The 6,000-nt window shown below is 51.5% G+C and overlaps 3 non-coding genes and 1 pseudogene across 3 annotated transcripts; all 4 read left to right on the top strand.

Annotated features, from left to right (window-relative positions):
- The first annotated feature begins 881 nt into the window (after positions 1-881).
- On the top strand, positions 882-1,000 carry LOC147220092 (5S ribosomal RNA). Its single transcript, XR_015108545.1, has one exon. It is a non-coding gene; the product is annotated as a 5S ribosomal RNA (ribosomal RNA).
- A 1,366-nt stretch (positions 1,001-2,366) lies between these two features.
- LOC147220091 (5S ribosomal RNA) lies at positions 2,367-2,485 on the top strand (annotated as a pseudogene).
- Positions 2,486-3,876: 1,391 nt separating this feature from the next.
- On the top strand, positions 3,877-3,995 carry LOC147220090 (5S ribosomal RNA). Its single transcript, XR_015108544.1, has one exon. It is a non-coding gene; the product is annotated as a 5S ribosomal RNA (ribosomal RNA).
- A 1,366-nt stretch (positions 3,996-5,361) lies between these two features.
- Positions 5,362-5,480, top strand: LOC147220089 (5S ribosomal RNA). Its single transcript, XR_015108620.1, has one exon. It is a non-coding gene; the product is annotated as a 5S ribosomal RNA (ribosomal RNA).
- The last annotated feature ends 520 nt before the right edge of the window (positions 5,481-6,000 follow it).

The following is a 6,000-nucleotide window of genomic DNA, read 5'->3' as shown; positions in this document are numbered from 1 at the left end:
TAGGAGTCTGGTTGTTGAAGTCCTGGGTTTACTTTGATGCTTCGGCGTCCTGTCGGGAGGCCGTGCACCACGTGACCGGGCAGATGCGGAAGATGCATCAGCCATGTTGTTTTTTATGAAGCAGGAACATCAGCCTCCACTGGGACCTCCGTCTCCGGGACAAGACGGAGGTCTTATCTTATCTTATAAGGACCTCCACCTGTTTTCTGCTCTCACTACAGATCACAACTGCATCTACAAAGGTCACGGTCCGTGGAGATTCACGTCTACCCTCATCTGTCAGGCCGTCCGTCACCGTTGCGAACAAGAAGGGGCTCAGGGCCTATCCCCAACAGAGTCCCGCTTCCAGCTTGAACTTCTCTGGTCCCGTCTTACAGCACACCGCACCACTGTCTCCCAGCTAGCATACATGTCCTGCACCAGTGTAACACACTTCTCTGCCGCTCCAGACGTCCTCATAGGATACCAGAGCTCCTCTCTTGGCAACCTGTCGTACGACTTTTCAAGGTGTACAAAAAGGCAATGCGGCTCCCACTGCTCTTCTCTGTACTTCTCTATGAGCATTCTCGGTGCAAATACTTCATCCTTAGTACTCTTCCTTTTTCCATGTGTATTTTATTTAATTTTCTCTTTCTCTTGTCTTTAACTGTCCCGCCGTGCATACGAGTCCTGGTATGGCCTTTGCTAGCTCCCTCTTTACCTTAGGCTGCTGCCTAAGGTAAAGTGTGTCTGATGATTTTTGGTTAGAGTAACCTTGGGCGCCACTGGCTGTAATCATGGAAACTAAATAGAAGGAGCTCCATAGAGATGTGGAAATGAGTGGAGGTGGAAAACACAGAGGACGGCTGCTTATAAAATGCCCTTCCGCGTAGGCTAGTCTCGTTTACGGCCATACCACCCTGAACACGCCCGATCTCGTCTGATCTCGGAAGCCAAGCAGGGTCGGGCCTGGTTAGTACTTGGATGGGAGCCTGCCTGGGAATACCAGGTGCCGTAAGCTTTTTCATGTTCGTCCTCTCTGTCTACAACAGGGGGTGCTGACTCGAAAGAGCGCCAACATTTCACACACGGACACACGCCGCTCATTCCCTTGTGTTTGTCCCACCGGAGTCACCGTGAAGCCCGGCGTGACACGCGCTCAGTCATAGTTCCCCGCCTTACCTTTCGGGTCACTTTCCGTTGTCTCGCCGCGTCCGTCCGTCGCTAGCCTTCTTTCTTTTCATCCCTGTACAGTATCTCTCCATGTGTGCTCAATTTCTTTTTCTCTCGTTTGTGCCTCTGGCTGTTGAATAATCCAGCCGCTGACCTCCGTACCACTGGCTCTCCTAGACACTTCCATGCCTCCACATGTACGGCACAACATCAGGACCCAGTGCCTTTGAACTCCTCATCCTCTTCGATGCCCTCCTCGCTTGTTTTTGCACTCGTCTCTGCTCCTTTGCGGTCACCAGTAGTCAGCGCTTCTACCCTTGGCTCTCTTTCATTTTTCCCCATTCATTCATCAGATTCCTAGGAGTCTGGTTGTTGAAGTCCTGGGTTTACTTTGATGCTTTGGCGTCCTGTCGGGGGGCCGTGCACCACGTGACCGGGCAGATGCGGAAGATGCATCAGCCATGTTGTTTTTTCTAAAGCAGGAACATCGGCCTCCACCAGGACCTCCGTCTCCGGGGCAAGACGGAGGTCTTATCTTATCTTATAAGGACCTCCACCTTTTTTCTGCTCTCACTACAGAGCACAACGGCATCTGCAAAGGTCACGGTCCGTGGAGATTCACGTCTACCTTCATCCGTCACCATTGCGAACAAGAAGGGGCTCAGGGCCTATCCCCGGCGGAGTCTCACCTCCACCTTTAACTTCTCTGGTACCGTCTTACAGCACACCGCACCACTGTCTCCCAGCTAGCATACATGTCCTGCACCAGTGTAACACACTTCTCTGCCGCTCCAGACTTCCTCATAGGATACCAGAGCTCCTCTCTTGGCAACCTGTCGTACGCCTTTTCTAGGTGTACAAAAAGGCAATGCGGGTCCCACTGCTCTTCTCTGTACTTCTCTATGAGCATTCTCGGTGCAAATACTTCATCTGTAGTACTCTTCCTTTTTCCATGTGTATTTTATTTAATTTTCTCTTTCTCTTGTCATTAACTGTCCCGCCGTGCATTCGAGTCCTGGTATGGGCTTTGCTAGCTCCCTCTTTACCTTAGGTGAAAAGTGTCTGATGATTTTTGGTTAGAGTAGCCTTGGGCGCCACTGGCTGTAATCATGGAGACTAAATAGAAGGAGCTCCTGACAGATGTGGAAATGACTGGAGGTGGAAAAGACGGAGGACGTCTGCTTATAAAATGCCCTTCCGCGTAGGCTCATCTCGTTTACGGCCATACCACCCTGAACACGCCTGATCTCGTCTGATCTTGGAAGCCAAGCAGGGTCAGGCCTGGTTAGTACTTGGATGGGAGACTGCCTGGGAATACCAGGTGCCGTAAGCTTTTTCATGTTCGTCCTCTCTGTCTACAACAGGGGGTGCTGACTCGAAAGAGCGCCAACATTTCACACACGGACACACGCCGCTCATTCCCTTGTGTTTGTCCCACCGGAGTCACCGTGAAGCCTGGCGTGACAAGCGCTCAGTCATAGTTCCCCGCCTTACCTTTCGGGTCACTTTCCGTTGTCTCGCCGCGTCCGTCCGTCGCTAGCCTTCTTTCTTTTCATCCCTGTACAGTATCTCTCCATGTGTGCTCAATTTCCTTTTCTCTCGTTTGTGCCTCTAGCTGTTGAATAATCCAGCCGCTGACCTCCGTATCGCTGGCTCTCCTAGACACTTCCATGCCTCCACATGTACGGTACAACATCAGGACCCAGTGCCTTTGAACTCCTCATCCTCTTCGATGCCCTCCTCGCTTGTTTTTGCACTTTTCTCTGCTCCTTTGCGGTCACCAGTAGTCAGCGCTTCTACCCTTGGCTCTCTTTCATTTTTCCCCATTCATTCATCATATTCCTAGGAGTCTGGTTGTTGAAGTCCTGGGTTTACTTTGATGCTTCGGCGTCCTGTCGGGAGGCCGTGCACCACGTGACCGGGCAGATGCGGAAGATGCATCAGCCATGTTGTTTTTTATGAAGCAGGAACATCAGCCTCCACTGGGACCTCCGTCTCCGGGACAAGACGGAGGTCTTATCTTATCTTATAAGGACCTCCACCTGTTTTCTGCTCTCACTACAGATCACAACTGCATCTACAAAGGTCACGGTCCGTGGAGATTCACGTCTACCCTCATCTGTCAGGCCGTCCGTCACCGTTGCGAACAAGAAGGGGCTCAGGGCCTATCCCCAACAGAGTCCCGCTTCCAGCTTGAACTTCTCTGGTCCCGTCTTACAGCACACCGCACCACTGTCTCCCAGCTAGCATACATGTCCTGCACCAGTGTAACACACTTCTCTGCCGCTCCAGACGTCCTCATAGGATACCAGAGCTCCTCTCTTGGCAACCTGTCGTACGACTTTTCAAGGTGTACAAAAAGGCAATGCGGCTCCCACTGCTCTTCTCTGTACTTCTCTATGAGCATTCTCGGTGCAAATACTTCATCCTTAGTACTCTTCCTTTTTCCATGTGTATTTTATTTAATTTTCTCTTTCTCTTGTCTTTAACTGTCCCGCCGTGCATACGAGTCCTGGTATGGCCTTTGCTAGCTCCCTCTTTACCTTAGGCTGCTGCCTAAGGTAAAGTGTGTCTGATGATTTTTGGTTAGAGTAACCTTGGGCGCCACTGGCTGTAATCATGGAAACTAAATAGAAGGAGCTCCATAGAGATGTGGAAATGAGTGGAGGTGGAAAACACAGAGGACGGCTGCTTATAAAATGCCCTTCCGCGTAGGCTAGTCTCGTTTACGGCCATACCACCCTGAACACGCCCGATCTCGTCTGATCTCGGAAGCCAAGCAGGGTCGGGCCTGGTTAGTACTTGGATGGGAGCCTGCCTGGGAATACCAGGTGCCGTAAGCTTTTTCATGTTCGTCCTCTCTGTCTACAACAGGGGGTGCTGACTCGAAAGAGCGCCAACATTTCACACACGGACACACGCCGCTCATTCCCTTGTGTTTGTCCCACCGGAGTCACCGTGAAGCCCGGCGTGACACGCGCTCAGTCATAGTTCCCCGCCTTACCTTTCGGGTCACTTTCCGTTGTCTCGCCGCGTCCGTCCGTCGCTAGCCTTCTTTCTTTTCATCCCTGTACAGTATCTCTCCATGTGTGCTCAATTTCTTTTTCTCTCGTTTGTGCCTCTGGCTGTTGAATAATCCAGCCGCTGACCTCCGTACCACTGGCTCTCCTAGACACTTCCATGCCTCCACATGTACGGCACAACATCAGGACCCAGTGCCTTTGAACTCCTCATCCTCTTCGATGCCCTCCTCGCTTGTTTTTGCACTCGTCTCTGCTCCTTTGCGGTCACCAGTAGTCAGCGCTTCTACCCTTGGCTCTCTTTCATTTTTCCCCATTCATTCATCAGATTCCTAGGAGTCTGGTTGTTGAAGTCCTGGGTTTACTTTGATGCTTTGGCGTCCTGTCGGGGGGCCGTGCACCACGTGACCGGGCAGATGCGGAAGATGCATCAGCCATGTTGTTTTTTCTAAAGCAGGAACATCGGCCTCCACCAGGACCTCCGTCTCCGGGGCAAGACGGAGGTCTTATCTTATCTTATAAGGACCTCCACCTTTTTTCTGCTCTCACTACAGAGCACAACGGCATCTGCAAAGGTCACGGTCCGTGGAGATTCACGTCTACCTTCATCCGTCACCATTGCGAACAAGAAGGGGCTCAGGGCCTATCCCCAGCGGAGTCTCACCTCCACCTTTAACTTCTCTGGTACCGTCTTACAGCACACCGCACCACTGTCTCCCAGCTAGCATACATGTCCTGCACCAGTGTAACACACTTCTCTGCCGCTCCAGACTTCCTCATAGGATACCAGAGCTCCTCTCTTGGCAACCTGTCGTACGCCTTTTCTAGGTGTACAAAAAGGCAATGCGGGTCCCACTGCTCTTCTCTGTACTTCTCTATGAGCATTCTCGGTGCAAATACTTCATCTGTAGTACTCTTCCTTTTTCCATGTGTATTTTATTTAATTTTCTCTTTCTCTTGTCATTAACTGTCCCGCCGTGCATTCGAGTCCTGGTATGGGCTTTGCTAGCTCCCTCTTTACCTTAGGTGAAAAGTGTCTGATGATTTTTGGTTAGAGTAGCCTTGGGCGCCACTGGCTGTAATCATGGAGACTAAATAGAAGGAGCTCCTGACAGATGTGGAAATGACTGGAGGTGGAAAAGACGGAGGACGTCTGCTTATAAAATGCCCTTCCGCGTAGGCTCATCTCGTTTACGGCCATACCACCCTGAACACGCCTGATCTCGTCTGATCTTGGAAGCCAAGCAGGGTCGGGCCTGGTTAGTACTTGGATGGGAGACTGCCTGGGAATACCAGGTGCCGTAAGCTTTTTCATGTTCGTCCTCTCTGTCTACAACAGGGGGTGCTGACTCGAAAGAGCGCCAACATTTCACACACGGACACACGCCGCTCATTCCCTTGTGTTTGTCCCACCGGAGTCACCGTGAAGCCTGGCGTGACAAGCGCTCAGTCATAGTTCCCCGCCTTACCTTTCGGGTCACTTTCCGTTGTCTCGCCGCGTCCGTCCGTCGCTAGCCTTCTTTCTTTTCATCCCTGTACAGTATCTCTCCATGTGTGCTCAATTTCCTTTTCTCTCGTTTGTGCCTCTAGCTGTTGAATAATCCAGCCGCTGACCTCCGTATCGCTGGCTCTCCTAGACACTTCCATGCCTCCACATGTACGGTACAACATCAGGACCCAGTGCCTTTGAACTCCTCATCCTCTTCGATGCCCTCCTCGCTTGTTTTTGCACTTTTCTCTGCTCCTTTGCGGTCACCAGTAGTCAGCGCTTCTACCCTTGGCTCTCTTTCATTTTTCCCCATTCATTCATCAGATTCCTAGGAGTCTG

Source organism: Fistularia commersonii, chromosome 24 (genome assembly GCF_037954325.1).
Source record: "Fistularia commersonii isolate RoL2024-O1a breed Wild chromosome 24, RoL_Fcom_v1.0, whole genome shotgun sequence".
NCBI classification, from domain to species: domain Eukaryota; kingdom Metazoa; phylum Chordata; class Actinopteri; order Syngnathiformes; family Fistulariidae; genus Fistularia; species Fistularia commersonii.
The sequence above is the reverse complement of the archived record's forward strand: the minus strand, read 5'-3'. Positions and strand labels throughout refer to the sequence as shown.